The sequence below is a fragment of the Oryzias latipes genome, chromosome 13, assembly GCF_053564925.1.
Source record: "Oryzias latipes strain Hd-rR chromosome 13, Olatipes_Hd-rR_3.1".
Lineage (NCBI taxonomy): Eukaryota > Metazoa > Chordata > Actinopteri > Beloniformes > Adrianichthyidae > Oryzias > Oryzias latipes.
Window position 1 is genome coordinate 7922018 of NC_136249.1, and position 20349 is coordinate 7942366.

Genomic DNA, 20349 nt, shown 5'->3' on the forward strand with positions numbered 1-20349 from the left:
CATTTGCCAACTTGCCAATTACTCTATGCTGTCCTCTGTACTTTGTTCTTTTTATATTCAAATCCAAATCTTTTAACCAAGTCATAAATATGTGAGAATGGACACAAAGAGTGAGACACATGCTTTGGCATTTCAAAGTAAACAAAGAAGTCAAAGAAGCAGCATTTAAGGTGATATTGAAACACAGCGGCCGTACATTTCTATCAAGGCCCAAGTTTTCCTCAATGCCTTAGACTGCAGAACACCCTGGTGCTGCCACCAGATATAATTCCACAACATTGTAACTGTTGGGTATCATGGCTACTCAACAAAAACAAACAAAAAAAACACATCAGTAGTCTAAATTTGGTTAAAAAAAGAACAGGCCGTTTTCACCATTCAATCATTGCCTTCCAAAAAGACAAGCAGTTAAGCACATAAGTCTTTTTTGTATAGCAGTTTCCAAATACTTGGCCTGGAGGATGTCAGGATGGCCGAGCGGTCCAAGGCGCTGCGTTAAGGTCGCAGTCTCGAAAGAGGCGTGGGTTCGAATCCCACTTCTGACATTCATGCACCAGTGATGACTCACTTCCACTGCCTACAGCTGTCCTGTCCATGGAACTCTACTGTTTATCTGCTCTCCAGAAACATCACAAACTTATTTCATTTACTCACGAGGTTCTTGTCACATGTGCTACTAATGAACCAAATGCTAATCCATCCTTTTTCATTATTTATTAAAAACTTCTTTTGATATTTTGTATTTTTTTCCATAAGCATTCATGAAGGTTGCTGTTTTCAACGTAAAACGATATGGGTAAGATGGCATTTCAAGTCATTGACAATTTGTCTCAATACTAAGGTCATAAATTATCATGTCCATGTAAAACAAATACATTGTATTTGTCCTCAAAAAAACACAGGGAAGTTTAAGGGTTCCCTGCTTCATATTTGATGCTAATGAGAAACGTGTCGAGTCATTGCATTTGAACAAATCACTCTGACAGCTAAGCCCTAATGCACAGTCCGGCATCCCGGTCCACTTACAAAATCCTTTTTTGAAACTTCATCAAAATGTAGTCTGTCATGCATTCCTTCAAATGCTCAAACTAAAAAGAAGCAGAAATGTTAGTGGTGCCATATAAGACGGAAATACTAATGCTTTAGATCTGGACAAACGTTGTAAAACAGACAGTCCATTTAACATAAATAAATCAGTCATGAACAAATCTGGTATTCGTGAAGTCATTGTTGATTATTGCAAATATGGCTGACTTATTTATGATTACAACACCGAGCGAAGGCAAAAGTGCTTGACTGTTTCACTAAATCATTAGGAGTTAATAAAGGTTTTCCAGAGGTGACCATTACTCCCATCTTTCATTCAATCAAAGTCTGGATCTCCTATCCAGGCTGCATTATACCTCATTTGCCAACTTGCCAATTACTCTATGCTGTCCTCTGTACTTTGTTCTTTTTATATTCAAATCCAAATCTTTTAACCAAGTCATAAATATGTGAGAATGGACACAAAGAGTGAGACACATGCTTTGGCATTTCAAAGTAAACAAAGAAGTCAAAGAAGCAGCATTTAAGGTGGTATCGAAACACAGCGGCCGTACATTTCTATCAAGGCCCAAGTTTTCCTCAATGCTGTAGACTGCAGAACACCCTGGTGCTGCCACCAGATATAATTCCACAACATTGTAACTGTTGGGTATCATGGCTACTCAACAAAAACAAACAAAAAAAACACATCAGTAGTCTAAATTTGGTTAAAAAAAGAACAGGCCGTTTTCACCATTCAATCATTGCCTTCCAAAAAGACAAGCAGTTGTTAAGCACATAAGTCTTTTTTGTATAGCAGTTTCCAAATACTTGGCCTGGAGGATGTCAGGATGGCCGAGCGGTCCAAGGCGCTGCGTTAAGGTCGCAGTCTCGAAAGAGGCGTGGGTTCGAATCCCACTTCTGACATTCATGCACCAGTGATGACTCACTTCCACTGCCTACAGCTGTCCTGTCCATGGAACTCTACTGTTTATCTGCTCTCCAGAAACATCACAAACTTATTTCATTTACTCACGAGGTTCTTGTCACATGTGCTACTAATGAACCAAATGCTAATCCATCCTTTTTCATTATTTATTAAAAACTTCTTTTGATATTTTGTATTTTTTTCCATAAGCATTCATGAAGGTTGCTGTTTTCAACGTAAAACGATATGGGTAAGATGGCATTTCAAGTCATTGACAATTTATCTCAATACTAAGGTCATAAATTATCATGTCCATGTAAAACAAATACATTGTATTTGTCCTCAAAAAAACACAGGGAAGTTTAAGGGTTCCCTGCTTCATATTGGATGCTAATGAGAAACGTGTCGAGTCATTGCATTTGAACAAATCACTCTGACAGCTAAGCCCTAATGCACAGTCCGGCATCTCGGTCCACTTACAAAATCCTTTCTTGAAACTTCATCAAAATGTAATCTGTCATGCATTCCTTCAAATGCTCAAACTAAAAAGAAGCAGAAATGTGAGAGGTGCCATATAAGACGGAAATACTAATGCTTTAGATCTGCACAAATGTTGTAAAACAGACAGTCCATTTCACATAAATAAATCAGTCATGAACAAATCTGGTATTCGTGAAGTCATTGTTGATTATTGCAAATATGGCTGACTTATTTATGATTACAACACCGAGCGAAGGCAAAAGTGCTTGACTGTTTCACTAAATCATTAGGAGTTAATAAAGGTTTTCCAGAGGTGACCATTACTCCCATCTTTCATTCAATCAAAGTCTGGATCTCCTATCCAGGCTGCATTATACCTCATTTGCCAACTTGCCAATTACTCTATGCTGTCCTCTGTACTTTGTTCTTTTTATATTCAAATCCAAATCTTTTAACCAAGTCATAAATATGTGAGAATGGACACAAAGAGTGAGACACATGCTTTGGCATTTCAAAGTAAACAAAGAAGTCAAAGAAGCAGCATTTAAGGTGATATTGAAACACAGCGGCCGTACATTTCTATCAAGGCCCAAGTTTTCCTCAATGCCTTAGACTGCAGAACACCCTGGTGCTGCCACCAGATATAATTCCACAACATTGTAACTGTTGGGTATCATGGCTACTCAACAAAAACAAACAAAAAAAACACATCAGTAGTCTAAATTTGGTTAAAAAAAGAACAGGCCGTTTTCACCATTCAATCATTGCCTTCCAAAAAGACAAGCAGTTAAGCACATAAGTCTTTTTTGTATAGCAGTTTCCAAATACTTGGCCTGGAGGATGTCAGGATGGCCGAGCGGTCCAAGGCGCTGCGTTAAGGTCGCAGTCTTGAAAGAGGCGTGGGTTCGAATCCCACTTCTGACATTCATGCACCAGTGATGACTCACTTCCACTGCCTACAGCTGTCCTGTCCATGGAACTCTACTGTTTATCTGCTCTCCAGAAACATCACAAACTTATTTCATTTACTCACGAGGTTCTTGTCACATGTGCTACTAATGAACCAAATGCTAATCCATCCTTTTTCATTATTTATTAAAAACTTCTTTTGATATTTTGTATTTTTTTCCATAAGCATTCATGAAGGTTGCTGTTTTCAACGTAAAACGATATGGGTAAGATGGCATTTCAAGTCATTGACAATTTGTCTCAATACTAAGGTCATAAATTATCATGTCCATGTAAAACAAATACATTGTATTTGTCCTCAAAAAAACACAGGGAAGTTTAAGGGTTCCCTGCTTCATATTTGATGCTAATGAGAAACGTGTCGAGTCATTGCATTTGAACAAATCACTCTGACAGCTAAGCCCTAATGCACAGTCCGGCATCTCGGTCCACTTACAAAATCCTTTTTTGAAACTTCATCAAAATGTAGTCTGTCATGCATTCCTTCAAATGCTCAAACTAAAAAGAAGCAGAAATGTTAGTGGTGCCATATAAGACGGAAATACTAATGCTTTAGATCTGGACAAACGTTGTAAAACAGACAGTCCATTTAACATAAATAAATCAGTCATGAACAAATCTGGTATTCGTGAAGTCATTGTTGATTATTGCAAATATGGCTGACTTATTTATGATTACAACACCGAGCGAAGGCAAAAGTGCTTGACTGTTTCACTAAATCATTAGGAGTTAATAAAGGTTTTCCAGAGGTGACCATTACTCCCATCTTTCATTCAATCAAAGTCTGGATCTCCTATCCAGGCTGCATTATACCTCATTTGCCAACTTGCCAATTACTCTATGCTGTCCTCTGTACTTTGTTCTTTTTATATTCAAATCCAAATCTTTTAACCAAGTCATAAATATGTGAGAATGGACACAAAGAGTGAGACACATGCTTTGGCATTTCAAAGTAAACAAAGAAGTCAAAGAAGCAGCATTTAAGGTGGTATCGAAACACAGCGGCCGTACATTTCTATCAAGGCCCAAGTTTTCCTCAATGCTGTAGACTGCAGAACACCCTGGTGCTGCCACCAGATAGAATTCCACAACATTGTAACTGTTGGGTATCATGGCTACTCAACAAAAACAAACAAAAAAAACACATCAGTAGTCTAAATTTGGTTAAAAAAAGAACAGGCCGTTTTCACCATTCAATCATTGCCTTCCAAAAAGACAAGCAGTTGTTAAGCACATAAGTCTTTTTTGTATAGCAGTTTCCAAATACTTGGCCTGGAGGATGTCAGGATGGCCGAGCGGTCCAAGGCGCTGCGTTAAGGTCGCAGTCTCGAAAGAGGCGTGGGTTCGAATCCCACTTCTGACATTCATGCACCAGTGATGACTCACTTCCACTGCCTACAGCTGTCCTGTCCATGGAACTCTACTGTTTATCTGCTCTCCAGAAACATCACAAACTTATTTCATTTACTCACGAGGTTCTTGTCACATGTGCTACTAATGAACCAAATGCTAATCCATCCTTTTTCATTATTTATTAAAAACTTCTTTTGATATTTTGTATTTTTTTCCATAAGCATTCATGAAGGTTGCTGTTTTCAACGTAAAACGATATGGGTAAGATGGCATTTCAAGTCATTGACAATTTATCTCAATACTAAGGTCATAAATTATCATGTCCATGTAAAACAAATACATTGTATTTGTCCTCAAAAAAACACAGGGAAGTTTAAGGGTTCCCTGCTTCATATTGGATGCTAATGAGAAACGTGTCAAGTCATTGCATTTGAACAAATCACTCTGACAGCTAAGCCCTAATGCACAGTCCGGCATCTCGGTCCACTTACAAAATCCTTTCTTGAAACTTCATCAAAATGTAATCTGTCATGCATTCCTTCAAATGCTCAAACTAAAAAGAAGCAGAAATGTGAGAGGTGCCATATAAGACGGAAATACTAATGCTTTAGATCTGCACAAATGTTGTAAAACAGACAGTCCATTTCACATAAATAAATCAGTCATGAACAAATCTGGTATTCGTGAAGTCATTGTTGATTATTGCAAATATGGCTGACTTATTTATGATTACAACACCGAGCGAAGGCAAAAGTGCTTGACTGTTTCACTAAATCATTAGGAGTTAATAAAGGTTTTCCAGAGGTGACCATTACTCCCATCTTTCATTCAATCAAAGTCTGGATCTCCTATCCAGGCTGCATTATACCTCATTTGCCAACTTGCCAATTACTCTATGCTGTCCTCTGTACTTTGTTCTTTTTATATTCAAATCCAAATCTTTTAACCAAGTCATAAATATGTGAGAATGGACACAAAGAGTGAGACACATGCTTTGGCATTTCAAAGTAAACAAAGAAGTCAAAGAAGCAGCATTTAAGGTGATATTGAAACACAGCGGCCGTACATTTCTATCAAGGCCCAAGTTTTCCTCAATGCCTTAGACTGCAGAACACCCTGGTGCTGCCACCAGATATAATTCCACAACATTGTAACTGTTGGGTATCATGGCTACTCAACAAAAACAAACAAAAAAAACACATCAGTAGTCTAAATTTGGTTAAAAAAAGAACAGGCCGTTTTCACCATTCAATCATTGCCTTCCAAAAAGACAAGCAGTTAAGCACATAAGTCTTTTTTGTATAGCAGTTTCCAAATACTTGGCCTGGAGGATGTCAGGATGGCCGAGCGGTCCAAGGCGCTGCGTTAAGGTCGCAGTCTCGAAAGAGTCGTGAGTTCGAATCCCACTTCTGACATTCATGCACCAGTGATGACTCACTTCCACTGCCTACAGCTGTCCTGTCCATGGAACTCTACTGTTTATCTGCTCTCCAGAAACATCACAAACTTATTTCATTTACTCACGAGGTTCTTGTCACATGTGCTACTAATGAACCAAATGCTAATCCATCCTTTTTCATTATTTATTAAAAACTTCTTTTGATATTTTGTATTTTTTTCCATAAGCATTCATGAAGGTTGCTGTTTTCAACGTAAAACGATATGGGTAAGATGGCATTTCAAGTCATTGACAATTTGTCTCAATACTAAGGTCATAAATTATCATGTCCATGTAAAACAAATACATTGTATTTGTCCTCAAAAAAACACAGGGAAGTTTAAGGGTTCCCTGCTTCATATTGGATGCTAATGAGAAACGTGTCGAGTCATTGCATTTGAACAAATCACTCTGACAGCTAAGCCCTAATGCACAGTCCGGCATCTCGGTCCACTTACAAAATCCTTTTTTGAAACTTCATCAAAATGTAGTCTGTCATGCATTCCTTCAAATGCTCAAACTAAAAAGAAGCAGAAATGTTAGTGGTGCCATATAAGACGGAAATACTAATGCTTTAGATCTGCACAAACGTTGTAAAACAGACAGTCCATTTAACATAAATAAATCAGTCATGAACAAATCTGGTATTCGTGAAGTCATTGTTGATTATTGCAAATATGGCTGACTTATTTATGATTACAACACCGAGCGAAGGCAAAAGTGCTTGACTGTTTCACTAAATCATTAGGAGTTAATAAAGGTTTTCCAGAGGTGACCATTACTCCCATCTTTCATTCAATCAAAGTCTGGATCTCCTATCCAGGCTGCATTATACCTCATTTGCCAACTTGCCAATTACTCTATGCTGTCCTCTGTACTTTGTTCTTTTTATATTCAAATCCAAATCTTTTAACCAAGTCATAAATATGTGAGAATGGACACAAAGAGTGAGACACATGCTTTGGCATTTCAAAGTAAACAAAGAGGTCAAAGAAGCAGCATTTAAGGTGGTATTGAAACACAGCGGCCGTACATTTCTATCAAGGCCCAAGTTTTCCTCAATGCTGTAGACTGCAGAACACCCTGGTGCTGCCACCAGATAGAATTCCACAACATTGTAACTGTTGGGTATCATGGCTACTCAACAAAAACAAACAAACAAAAAAAACACCTCAGTAGTCTAAATTTAGTCAAAAAAAGAACAGGCCGTTTTCACCATTCAATCATTGCCTTCCAAAAAGACAAGCAGTTGTTAAGCACATAAGTCTTTTTTGTATAGCAGTTTCCAAATACTTGGCCTGGAGTATGTCAGGATGGCGGAGCGGTCCAAGGCGCTGCGTTAAGGTCGCAGTCTCGAAAGAGGCGTGGGTTCGAATCCCACTTCTGGCATTCATGCACCAGTGATGACTCTCTTCCACTGCCTACAGCTGTCCTGTCCATGGAACTCTACTGTTTATCTGCTCTCCAGAAACATCACAAACTTATTTCATTTACTCACGAGGTTCTTGTCACATGTGCTACTAATGAACCAAATGCTAATCCATCCTTTTTCATTATTTATTAAAAACTTCTTTTGATATTTTGTATTTTTTTCCATAAGCATTCATGAAGGTTGCTGTTTTCAACGTAAAACGATATGGGTAAGATGGCATTTCAAGTCATTGACAATTTATCTCAATACTAAGGTCATAAATTATCATGTCCATGTAAAACAAATACATTGTATTTGTCCTCAAAAAAACACAGGGAAGTTTAAGGGTTCCCTGCTTCATATTGGATGCTAATGAGAAACGTGTCAAGTCATTGCATTTGAACAAATCACTCTGACAGCTAAGCCCTAATGCACAGTCCGGCATCTCGGTCCACTTACAAAATCCTTTCTTGAAACTTCATCAAAATGTAATCTGTCATGCATTCCTTCAAATGCTCAAACTAAAAAGAAGCAGAAATGTGAGAGGTGCCATATAAGACGGAAATACTAATGCTTTAGATCTGCACAAATGTTGTAAAACAGACAGTCCATTTAACATAAATAAATCAGTCATGAACAAATCTGGTATTCGTGAAGTCATTGTTGATTATTGCAAATATGGCTGACTTATTTATGATTACAACACCGAGCGAAGGCAAAAGTGCTTGACTGTTTCACTAAATCATTAGGAGTTAATAAAGGTTTCCCAGAGGTGACCGTTACTCCCATCTTTCATTCAATCAAAGTCTGGATCTCCTATCCAGGCTGCATTATACCTCATTTGCCAACTTGCCAATTACTCTATGCTGTCCTCTGTACTTTGTTCTTTTTATATTCAAATCCAAATCTTTTAACCAAGTCATAAATATGTGAGAATGGACACAAAGAGTGAGACACATGCTTTGGCATTTCAAAGTAAACAAAGAGGTCAAAGAAGCAGCATTTAAGGTGGTATTGAAACACAGCGGCCGTACATTTCTATCAAGGCCCAAGTTTTCCTCAATGCTGTAGACTGCAGAACACCCTGGTGCTGCCACCAGATAGAATTCCACAACATTGTAACTGTTGGGTATCATGGCTACTCAACAAAAACAAACAAACAAAAAAAACACCTCAGTAGTCTAAATTTAGTCAAAAAAAGAACAGGCCGTTTTCACCATTCAATCATTGCCTTCCAAAAAGACAAGCAGTTGTTAAGCACATAAGTCTTTTTTGTATAGCAGTTTCCAAATACTTGGCCTGGAGTATGTCAGGATGGCCGAGCGGTCCAAGGCGCTGCGTTAAGGTCGCAGTCTCGAAAGAGGCGTGGGTTCAAATCCCACTTCTGGCATTCATGCACCAGTGATGACTCTCTTCCACTGCCTACAGCTGTCCTGTCCATGGAACTCTACTGTTTATCTGCTCTCCAGAAACATCACAAACTTATTTCATTTACTCACGAGGTTCTTGTCACATGTGCTACTAATGAACCAAATGCTAATCCATCCTTTTTCATTATTTATTAAAAACTTCTTTTGATATTTTGTATTTTTTTCCATAAGCATTCATGAAGGTTGCTGTTTTCAACGTAAAACGATATGGGTAAGATGGCATTTCAAGTCATTGACAATTTATCTCAATACTATGGTCATAAATTATCATGTCCATGTAAAACAAATACATTGTATTTGTCCTCAAAAAAACACAGGGAAGTTTAAGGGTTCCCTGCTTCATATTGGATGCTAATGAGAAACGTGTCGAGTCATTGCATTTGAACAAATCACTCTGACAGCTAAGCCCTAATGCACAGTCCGGCATCTCGGTCCACTTACAAAATCCTTTCTTGAAACTTCATCAAAATGTAGTCTGTCATGCATTCCTTCAAATGCTCAAACTAAAAAGAAGCAGAAATGTTAGTGGTGCCATATAAGACGGAAATACTAATGCTTTAGATCTGCACAAATGTTGTAAAACAGACAGTCCATTTAACGTAAAAAAATCAGTCATGAACAAATCTGGTATTCGTGAAGTCATTGTTGATTATTGCAAATATGGCTGACTTATTTATGATTACAACACCGAGCGAAGGCAAAAGTGCTTGACTGTTTCACTAAATCATTAGGAGTTAATAAAGGTTTTCCAGAGGTGACCATTACTCCCATCTTTCATTCAATCAAAGTCTGGATCTCCTATCCAGGCTGCATTATACCTCATTTGCCAACTTGCCAATTACTCTATGCTGTCCTCTGTACTTTGTTCTTTTTATATTCAAATCCAAATCTTTTAACCAAGTCATAAATATGTGAGAATGGACACAAAGAGTGAGACACATGCTTTGGCATTTCAAAGTAAACAAAGAAGTCAAAGAAGCAGCATTTAAGGTGGTATTGAAACACAGCGGCCGTACATTTCTATCAAGGCCCAAGTTTTCCTCAATGCCTTAGACTGCAGAACACCCTGGTGCTGCCACCAGATATAATTCCACAACATTGTAACTGTTGGGTATCATGGCTACTCAACAAAAACAAACAAAAAAAACACATCAGTAGTCTAAATTTGGTTAAAAAAAGAACAGGCCGTTTTCACCATTCAATCATTGCCTTCCAAAAAGACAAGCAGTTGTTAAGCACATAAGTCTTTTTTGTATAGCAGTTTCCAAATACTTGGCCTGGAGGATGTCAGGATGGCCGAGCGGTCCAAGGCGCTGCGTTAAGGTCGCAGTCTCGAAAGAGGCGTGGGTTCGAATCCCACTTCTGACATTCATGCACCAGTGATGACTCACTTCCACTGCCTACAGCTGTCCTGTCCATGGAACTCTACTGTTTATCTGCTCTCCAGAAACATCACAAACTTATTTCATTTACTCACGAGGTTCTTGTCACATGTGCTACTAATGAACCAAATGCTAATCCATCCTTTTTCATTATTTATTAAAAACTTCTTTTGATATTTTGTATTTTTTTCCATAAGCATTCATGAAGGTTGCTGTTTTCAACGTAAAACGATATGGGTAAGATGGCATTTCAAGTCATTGACAATTTGTCTCAATACTAAGGTCATAAATTATCATGTCCATGTAAAACAAATACATTGTATTTGTCCTCAAAAAAACACAGGGAAGTTTAAGGGTTCCCTGCTTCATATTGGATGCTAATGAGAAACGTGTCGAGTCATTGCATTTGAACAAATCACTCTGACAGCTAAGCCCTAATGCACAGTCCGGCATCTCGGTCCACTTACAAAATCCTTTTTTGAAACTTCATCAAAATGTAGTCTGTCATGCATTCCTTCAAATGCTCAAACTAAAAAGAAGCAGAAATGTTAGTGGTGCCATATAAGACGGAAATACTAATGCTTTAGATCTGCACAAATGTTGTAAAACAGACAGTCCATTTAACGTAAAAAAATCAGTCATGAACAAATCTGGTATTCGTGAAGTCATTGTTGATTATTGCAAATATGGCTGACTTATTTATGATTACAACACCGAGCGAAGGCAAAAGTGCTTGACTGTTTCACTAAATCATTAGGAGTTAATAAAGGTTTTCCAGAGGTGACCATTACTCCCATCTTTCATTCAATCAAAGTCTGGATCTCCTATCCAGGCTGCATTATACCTCATTTGCCAACTTGCCAATTACTCTATGCTGTCCTCTGTACTTTGTTCTTTTTATATTCAAATCCAAATCTTTTAACCAAGTCATAAATATGTGAGAATGGACACAAAGAGTGAGACACATGCTTTGGCATTTCAAAGTAAACAAAGAGGTCAAAGAAGCAGCATTTAAGGTGGTATTGAAACACAGCGGCCGTACATTTCTATCAAGGCCCAAGTTTTCCTCAATGCTGTAGACTGCAGAACACCCTGGTGCTGCCACCAGATAGAATTCCACAACATTGTAACTGTTGGGTATCATGGCTACTCAACAAAAACAAACAAACAAAAAAAACACCTCAGTAGTCTAAATTTAGTCAAAAAAAGAACAGGCCGTTTTCACCATTCAATCATTGCCTTCCAAAAAGACAAGCAGTTGTTAAGCACATAAGTCTTTTTTGTATAGCAGTTTCCAAATACTTGGCCTGGAGTATGTCAGGATGGCCGAGCGGTCCAAGGCGCTGCGTTAAGGTCGCAGTCTCGAAAGAGGCGTGGGTTCAAATCCCACTTCTGGCATTCATGCACCAGTGATGACTCTCTTCCACTGCCTACAGCTGTCCTGTCCATGGAACTCTACTGTTTATCTGCTCTCCAGAAACATCACAAACTTATTTCATTTACTCACGAGGTTCTTGTCACATGTGCTACTAATGAACCAAATGCTAATCCATCCTTTTTCATTATTTATTAAAAACTTCTTTTGATATTTTGTATTTTTTTCCATAAGCATTCATGAAGGTTGCTGTTTTCAACGTAAAACGATATGGGTAAGATGGCATTTCAAGTCATTGACAATTTATCTCAATACTAAGGTCATAAATTATCATGTCCATGTAAAACAAATACATTGTATTTGTCCTCAAAAAAACACAGGGAAGTTTAAGGGTTCCCTGCTTCATATTTGATGCTAATGAGAAACGTGTCGAGTCATTGCATTTGAACAAATCACTCTGACAGCTAAGCCCTAATGCACAGTCCGGCATCTCGGTCCACTTACAAAATCCTTTTTTGAAACTTCATCAAAATGTAGTCTGTCATGCATTCCTTCAAATGCTCAAACTAAAAAGAAGCAGAAATGTTAGTGGTGCCATATAAGACGGAAATACTAATGCTTTAGATCTGCACAAACGTTGTAAAACAGACAGTCCATTTAACATAAATAAATCAGTCATGAACAAATCTGGTATTCGTGAAGTCATTGTTGATTATTGCAAATATGGCTGACTTATTTATGATTACAACACCGAGCGAAGGCAAAAGTGCTTGACTGTTTCACTAAATCATTAGGAGTTAATAAAGGTTTTCCAGAGGTGACCATTACTCCCATCTTTCATTCAATCAAAGTCTGGATCTCCTATCCAGGCTGCATTATACCTCATTTGCCAACTTGCCAATTACTCTATGCTGTCCTCTGTACTTTGTTCTTTTTATATTCAAATCCAAATCTTTTAACCAAGTCATAAATATGTGAGAATGGACACAAAGAGTGAGACACATGCTTTGGCATTTCAAAGTAAACAAAGAGGTCAAAGAAGCAGCATTTAAGGTGGTATTGAAACACAGCGGCCGTACATTTCTATCAAGGCCCAAGTTTTCCTCAATGCTGTAGACTGCAGAACACCCTGGTGCTGCCACCAGATAGAATTCCACAACATTGTAACTGTTGGGTATCATGGCTACTCAACAAAAACAAACAAACAAAAAAAACACCTCAGTATTCTAAATTTAGTCAAAAAAAGAACAGGCCGTTTTCACCATTCAATCATTGCCTTCCAAAAAGACAAGCAGTTGTTAAGCACATAAGTCTTTTTTGTATAGCAGTTTCCAAATACTTGGCCTGGAGTATGTCAGGATGGCCGAGCGGTCCAAGGCGCTGCGTTAAGGTCGCAGTCTCGAAAGAGGCGTGGGTTCAAATCCCACTTCTGGCATTCATGCACCAGTGATGACTCTCTTCCACTGCCTACAGCTGTCCTGTCCATGGAACTCTACTGTTTATCTGCTCTCCAGAAACATCACAAACTTATTTCATTTACTCACGAGGTTCTTGTCACATGTGCTACTAATGAACCAAATGCTAATCCATCCTTTTTCATTATTTATTAAAAACTTCTTTTGATATTTTGTATTTTTTTCCATAAGCATTCATGAAGGTTGCTGTTTTCAACGTAAAACGATATGGGTAAGATGGCATTTCAAGTCATTGACAATTTATCTCAATACTAAGGTCATAAATTATCATGTCCATGTAAAACAAATACATTGTATTTGTCCTCAAAAAAACACAGGGAAGTTTAAGGGTTCCCTGCTTCATATTGGATGCTAATGAGAAACGTGTCGAGTCATTGCATTTGAACAAATCACTCTGACAGCTAAGCCCTAATGCACAGTCCGGCATCTCGGTCCACTTACAAAATCTTTTCTTGAAACTTCATCAAAATGTAATCTGTCATGCATTCCTTCAAATGCTCAAACTAAAAAGAAGCAGAAATGTGAGAGGTGCCATATAAGACGGAAATACTAATGCTTTAGATCTGCACAAATGTTGTAAAACAGACAGTCCATTTCACATAAATAAATCAGTCATGAACAAATCTGGTATTCGTGAAGTCATTGTTGATTATTGCAAATATGGCTGACTTATTTATGATTACAACACCGAGCGAAGGCAAAAGTGCTTGACTGTTTCACTAAATCATTAGGAGTTAATAAAGGTTTTCCAGAGGTGACCATTACTCCCATCTTTCATTCAATCAAAGTCTGGATCTCCTATCCAGGCTGCATTATACCTCATTTGCCAACTTGCCAATTACTCTATGCTGTCCTCTGTACTTTGTTCTTTTTATATTCAAATCCAAATCTTTTAACCAAGTCATAAATATGTGAGAATGGACACAAAGAGTGAGACACATGCTTTGGCATTTCAAAGTAAACAAAGAGGTCAAAGAAGCAGCATTTAAGGTGGTATTGAAACACAGCGGCCGTACATTTCTATCAAGGCCCAAGTTTTCCTCAATGCTGTAGACTGCAGAACACCCTGGTGCTGCCACCAGATAGAATTCCACAACATTGTAACTGTTGGGTATCATGGCTACTCAACAAAAACAAACAAACAAAAAAAACACATCAGTAGTATAAATTTGGTTAAAAAAAGAACAGGCCGTTTTCACCATTCAATCATTGCCTTCCAAAAAGACAAGCAGTTAAGCACATAAGTCTTTTTTGTATAGCAGTTTCCAAATACTTGGCCTGGAGGATGTCAGGATGGCCGAGCGGTCCAAGGCGCTGCGTTAAGGTCGCAGTCTCGAAAGAGGCGTGGGTTCGAATCCCACTTCTGACATTCATGCACCAGTGATGACTCACTTCCACTGCCTACAGCTGTCCTGTCCATGGAACTCTACTGTTTATCTGCTCTCCAGAAACATCACAAACTTATTTCATTTACTCACGAGGTTCTTGTCACATGTGCTACTAATGAACCAAATGCTAATCCATCCTTTTTCATTATTTATTAAAAACTTCTTTTGATATTTTGTATTTTTTTCCATAAGCATTCATGAAGGTTGCTGTTTTCAACGTAAAACGATATGGGTAAGATGGCATTTCAAGTCATTGACAATTTGTCTCAATACTAAGGTCATAAATTATCATGTCCATGTAAAACAAATACATTGTATTTGTCCTCAAAAAAACACAGGGAAGTTTAAGGGTTCCCTGCTTCATATTGGATGCTAATGAGAAACGTGTCGAGTCATTGCATTTGAACAAATCACTCTGACAGCTAAGCCCTAATGCACAGTCCGGCATCTCGGTCCACTTACAAAATCCTTTTTTGAAACTTCATCGAAATGTAGTCTGTCATGCATTCCTTCAAATGCTCAAACTAAAAAGAAGCAGAAATGTTAGTGGTGCCATATAAGACGGAAATACTAATGCTTTAGATCTGCACAAACGTTGTAAAACAGACAGTCCATTTAACATAAATAAATCAGTCATGAACAAATCTGGTATTCGTGAAGTCATTGTTGATTATTGCAAATATGGCTGACTTATTTATGATTACAACACCGAGCGAAGGCAAAAGTGCTTGACTGTTTCACTAAATCATTAGGAGTTAATAAAGGTTTTCCAGAGGTGACCATTACTCCCATCTTTCATTCAATCAAAGTCTGGATCTCCTATCCAGGCTGCATTATACCTCATTTGCCAACTTGCCAATTACTCTATGCTGTCCTCTGTACTTTGTTCTTTTTATATTCAAATCCAAATCTTTTAACCAAGTCATAAATATGTGAGAATGGACACAAAGAGTGAGACACATGCTTTGGCATTTCAAAGTAAACAAAGAGGTCAAAGAAGCAGCATTTATGGTGGTATTGAAACACAGCGGCCGTACATTTCTATCAAGGCCCAAGTTTTCCTCAATGCTGTAGACTGCAGAACACCCTGGTGCTGCCACCAGATAGAATTCCACAACATTGTAACTGTTGGGTATCATGGCTACTCAACAAAAACAAACAAACAAAAAAAACACCTCAGTAGTCTAAATTTAGTCAAAAAAAGAACAGGCCGTTTTCACCATTCAATCATTGCCTTCCAAAAAGACAAGCAGTTGTTAAGCACATAAGTCTTTTTTGTATAGCAGTTTCCAAATAATTGGCCTGGAGGATGTCAGGATGGCCGAGCGGTCCAAGGCGCTGCGTTAAGGTCGCAGTCTTGAAAGAGGCGTGGGTTCGAATCCCACTTCTGACATTCATGCACCAGTGATGACTCACTTCCACTGCCTACAGCTGTCCTGTCCATGGAACTCTACTGTTTAACTGATCTCCAGTAACATCACAAACTTATTTCATTTACTCACGAGGTTCTTGTCACATGTGCTACTAATGAACCAAATGCTAATCCATCCTTTTTCATTATTTATTAAAAACTTCTTTTGATATTTTGTATTTTTTTCCATAAGCATTCATGAAGGTTGCTGTTTTCAACGTAAAACGATATGGGTAAGATGGCATTTCAAGTCATTGACAATTTATCTCAATACTAAGGTCATAAATTATCATGTCCATGTAAAACAAATACATTGTATTTGTCCTCAAAAAAACACAGGGAAGTTTAAGGGTTCCCTGCTTCATATTGGATGCTAATGAGAAACGTGTCAAGTCATTGCATTTGAACAAATCACTCTGACAGCTAAGCCCTAATGCACAGTCCGGCATCTCGGTCCACTTACAAAATCCTTTCTTGAAACTTCATCAAAATGTAATCTGTCATGCATTCCTTCAAATGCTCAAACTAAAAAGAAGCAGAAATGTGAGAGGTGCCATATAAGACGGAAATACTAATGCTTTAGATCTGCACAAATGTTGTAAAACAGACAGTCCATTTCACATAAATAAATCAGTCATGAACAAATCTGGTATTCGTGAAGTCATTGTTGATTATTGCAAATATGGCTGACTTATTTATGATTACAACACCGAGCGAAGGCAAAAGTGCTTGACTGTTTCACTAAATCATTAGGAGTTAATAAAGGTTTTCCAGAGGTGACCATTACTCCCATCTTTCATTCAATCAAAGTCTGGATCTCCTATCCAGGCTGCATTATACCTCATTTGCCAACTTGCCAATTACTCTATGCTGTCCTCTGTACTTTGTTCTTTTTATATTCAAATCCAAATCTTTTAACCAAGTCATAAATATGTGAGAATGGACACAAAGAGTGAGACACATGCTTTGGCATTTCAAAGTAAACAAAGAAGTCAAAGAAGCAGCATTTAAGGTGATATTGAAACACAGCGGCCGTACATTTCTATCAAGGCCCAAGTTTTCCTCAATGCCTTAGACTGCAGAACACCCTGGTGCTGCCACCAGATATAATTCCACAACATTGTAACTGTTGGGTATCATGGCTACTCAACAAAAACAAACAAAAAAAACACATCAGTAGTCTAAATTTGGTTAAAAAAAGAACAGGCCGTTTTCACCATTCAATCATTGCCTTCCAAAAAGACAAGCAGTTAAGCACATAAGTCTTTTTTGTATAGCAGTTTCCAAATACTTGGCCTGGAGGATGTCAGGATGGCCGAGCGGTCCAAGGCGCTGCGTTAAGGTCGCAGTCTCGAAAGAGGCGTGGGTTCGAATCCCACTTCTGACATTCATGCACCAGTGATGACTCACTTCCACTGCCTACAGCTGTCCTGTCCATGGAACTCTACTGTTTATCTGCTCTCCAGAAACATCACAAACTTATTTCATTTACTCACGAGGTTCTTGTCACATGTGCTACTAATGAACCAAATGCTAATCCATCCTTTTTCATTATTTATTAAAAACTTCTTTTGATATTTTGTATTTTTTCCCATAAGCATTCATGAAGGTTGCTGTTTTCAACGTAAAACGATATGGGTAAGATGGCATTTCAAGTCATTGACAATTTGTCTCAATACTAAGGTCATAAATTATCATGTCCATGTAAAACAAATACATTGTATTTGTCCTCAAAAAAACACAGGGAAGTTTAAGGGTTCCCTGCTTCATATTGGATGCTAATGAGAAACGTGTCGAGTCATTGCATTTGAACAAATCACTCTGACAGCTAAGCCCTAATGCACAGTCCGGCATCTCGGTCCACTTACAAAATCCTTTTTTGAAACTTCATCAAAATGTAGTCTGTCATGCATTCCTTCAAATGCTCAAACTAAAAAGAAGCAGAAATGTTAGTGGTGCCATATAAGACGGAAATACTAATGCTTTAGATCTGCACAAACGTTGTAAAACAGACAGTCCATTTAACATAAATAAATCAGTCATGAACAAATCTGGTATTCGTGAAGTCATTGTTGATTATTGCAAATATGGCTGACTTATTTATGATTACAACACCGAGCGAAGGCAAAAGTGCTTGACTGTTTCACTAAATCATTAGGAGTTAATAAAGGTTTTCCAGAGGTGACCATTACTCCCATCTTTCATTCAATCAAAGTCTGGATCTCCTATCCAGGCTGCATTATACCTCATTTGCCAACTTGCCAATTACTCTATGCTGTCCTCTGTACTTTGTTCTTTTTATATTCAAATCCAAATCTTTTAACCAAGTCATAAATATGTGAGAATGGACACAAAGAGTGAGACACATGCTTTGGCATTTCAAAGTAAACAAAGAGGTCAAAGAAGCAGCATTTAAGGTGGTATTGAAACACAGCGGCCGTACATTTCTATCAAGGCCCAAGTTTTCCTCAATGCTGTAGACTGCAGAACACCCTGGTGCTGCCACCAGATAGAATTCCACAACATTGTAACTGTTGGGTATCATGGCTACTCAACAAAAACAAACAAACAAAAAAAACACCTCAGTAGTCTAAATTTAGTCAAAAAAAGAACAGGCCGTTTTCACCATTCAATCATTGCCTTCCAAAAAGACAAGCAGTTGTTAAGCACATAAGTCTTTTTTGTATAGCAGTTTCCAAATACTTGGCCTGGAGTATGTCAGGATGGCCGAGCGGTCCAAGGCGCTGCGTTAAGGTCGCAGTCTCGAAAGAGGCGTGGGTTCAAATCCCACTTCTGGCATTCATGCACCAGTGATGACTCTCTTCCACTGCCTACAGCTGTCCTGTCCATGGAACTCTACTGTTTATCTGCTCTCCAGAAACATCACAAACTTATTTCATTTACTCACGAGGTTCTTGTCACATGTGCTACTAATGAACCAAATGCTAATCCATCCTTTTTCATTATTTATTAAAAACTTCTTTTGATATTTTGTATTTTTTTCCATAAGCATTCATGAAGGTTTCTGTTTTCAACGTAAAACGATATGGGTAAGATGGCATTTCAAGTCATTGACAATTTATCTCAATACTAAGGTCATAAATTATCATGTCCATGTAAAACAAATACATTGTATTTGTCCTCAAAAAAACACAGGGAAGTTTAAGGGTTCCCTGCTTCATATTGGATGCTAATGAGAAACGTGTCAAGTCATTGCATTTGAACAAATCACTCTGACAGCTAAGCCCTAATGCACAGTCCGGCATCTCGGTCCACTTACAAAATCCTTTCTTGAAACTTCATCAAAATGTAATCTGTCATGCATTCCTTCAAATGCTCAAACTAAAAAGAAGCAGAAATGTGAGAGGTGCCATATAAGACGGAAATACTAATGCTTTAGATCTGCACAAATGTTGTAAAACAGACAGTCCATTTCACATAAATAAATCAGTCATGAACAAATCTGGTATTCGTGAAGTCATTGTTGATTATTGCAAATATGGCTGACTTATTTATGATTACAACACCGAGCGAAGGCAAAAGTGCTTGACTGTTTCACTAAATCATTAGGAGTTAATAAAGGTTTCCCAGAGGTGACCGTTACTCCCATCTTTCATTCAATCAAAGTCTGGATCTCCTATCCAGGCTGCATTATACCTCATTTGCCAACTTGCCAATTACTCTATGCTGTCCTCTGTACTTTGTTCTTTTTATATTCAAATCCAAATCTTTTAACCAAGTCATAAATATGTGAGAATGGACACAAAGAGTGAGACACATGCTTTGGCATTTCAAAGTAAACAAAGAAGTCAAAGAAGCAGCATTTAAGGTGGTATTGAAACACAGCGGCCGTACATTTCTATCAAGGCCCAAGTTTTCCTCAATGCCTTAGACTGCAGAACACCCTGGTGCTGCCACCAGATATAATTCCACAACATTGTAACTGTTGGGTATCATGGCTACTCAACAAAAACAAACAAAAAAAACACATCAGTAGTCTAAATTTGGTTAAAAAAAGAACAGGCCGTTTTCACCATTCAATCATTGCCTTCCAAAAAGACAAGCAGTTGTTAAGCACATAAGTCTTTTTTGTATAGCAGTTTCCAAATACTTGGCCTGGAGGATGTCAGGATGGCCGAGCGGTCCAAGGCGCTGCGTTAAGGTCGCAGTCTTGAAAGAGGCGTGGGTTCGAATCCCACTTCTGACATTCATGCACCAGTGATGACTCACTTCCACTGCCTACAGCTGTCCTGTCCATGGAACTCTACTGTTTAACTGATCTC

At 38.2% G+C, this 20349-nt stretch overlaps 15 non-coding genes across 15 annotated transcripts; all 15 read left to right on the top strand.

Annotated features, from left to right (window-relative positions):
- The first annotated feature begins 463 nt into the window (after nt 1–463).
- On the top strand, nt 464–545 carry trnal-aag (transfer RNA leucine (anticodon AAG)). The gene has a single exon. It is a non-coding gene; the product is annotated as a tRNA-Leu (tRNA).
- A 1326-nt stretch (nt 546–1871) lies between these two features.
- On the top strand, nt 1872–1953 carry trnal-aag (transfer RNA leucine (anticodon AAG)). The gene has a single exon. It is a non-coding gene; the product is annotated as a tRNA-Leu (tRNA).
- Nucleotides 1954–3276: 1323 nt separating this feature from the next.
- Nucleotides 3277–3358, top strand: trnal-aag (transfer RNA leucine (anticodon AAG)). The gene has a single exon. It is a non-coding gene; the product is annotated as a tRNA-Leu (tRNA).
- Nucleotides 3359–4684: 1326 nt separating this feature from the next.
- Nucleotides 4685–4766, top strand: trnal-aag (transfer RNA leucine (anticodon AAG)). Its single transcript has one exon. It is a non-coding gene; the product is annotated as a tRNA-Leu (tRNA).
- Nucleotides 4767–6089: 1323 nt separating this feature from the next.
- trnal-aag (transfer RNA leucine (anticodon AAG)) lies at nt 6090–6171 on the top strand. The gene has a single exon. It is a non-coding gene; the product is annotated as a tRNA-Leu (tRNA).
- Nucleotides 6172–7501: 1330 nt separating this feature from the next.
- On the top strand, nt 7502–7583 carry trnal-aag (transfer RNA leucine (anticodon AAG)). Its single transcript has one exon. It is a non-coding gene; the product is annotated as a tRNA-Leu (tRNA).
- Nucleotides 7584–8913: 1330 nt separating this feature from the next.
- Nucleotides 8914–8995, top strand: trnal-aag (transfer RNA leucine (anticodon AAG)). Its single transcript has one exon. It is a non-coding gene; the product is annotated as a tRNA-Leu (tRNA).
- Nucleotides 8996–10321: 1326 nt separating this feature from the next.
- Nucleotides 10322–10403, top strand: trnal-aag (transfer RNA leucine (anticodon AAG)). The gene has a single exon. It is a non-coding gene; the product is annotated as a tRNA-Leu (tRNA).
- Nucleotides 10404–11733: 1330 nt separating this feature from the next.
- trnal-aag (transfer RNA leucine (anticodon AAG)) lies at nt 11734–11815 on the top strand. The gene has a single exon. It is a non-coding gene; the product is annotated as a tRNA-Leu (tRNA).
- Nucleotides 11816–13145: 1330 nt separating this feature from the next.
- On the top strand, nt 13146–13227 carry trnal-aag (transfer RNA leucine (anticodon AAG)). Its single transcript has one exon. It is a non-coding gene; the product is annotated as a tRNA-Leu (tRNA).
- Nucleotides 13228–14554: 1327 nt separating this feature from the next.
- Nucleotides 14555–14636, top strand: trnal-aag (transfer RNA leucine (anticodon AAG)). The gene has a single exon. It is a non-coding gene; the product is annotated as a tRNA-Leu (tRNA).
- Nucleotides 14637–15966: 1330 nt separating this feature from the next.
- Nucleotides 15967–16048, top strand: trnal-aag (transfer RNA leucine (anticodon AAG)). Its single transcript has one exon. It is a non-coding gene; the product is annotated as a tRNA-Leu (tRNA).
- Nucleotides 16049–17371: 1323 nt separating this feature from the next.
- trnal-aag (transfer RNA leucine (anticodon AAG)) lies at nt 17372–17453 on the top strand. Its single transcript has one exon. It is a non-coding gene; the product is annotated as a tRNA-Leu (tRNA).
- A 1330-nt stretch (nt 17454–18783) lies between these two features.
- trnal-aag (transfer RNA leucine (anticodon AAG)) lies at nt 18784–18865 on the top strand. The gene has a single exon. It is a non-coding gene; the product is annotated as a tRNA-Leu (tRNA).
- Nucleotides 18866–20191: 1326 nt separating this feature from the next.
- Nucleotides 20192–20273, top strand: trnal-aag (transfer RNA leucine (anticodon AAG)). The gene has a single exon. It is a non-coding gene; the product is annotated as a tRNA-Leu (tRNA).
- Nucleotides 20274–20349: the final 76 nt, after the last annotated feature.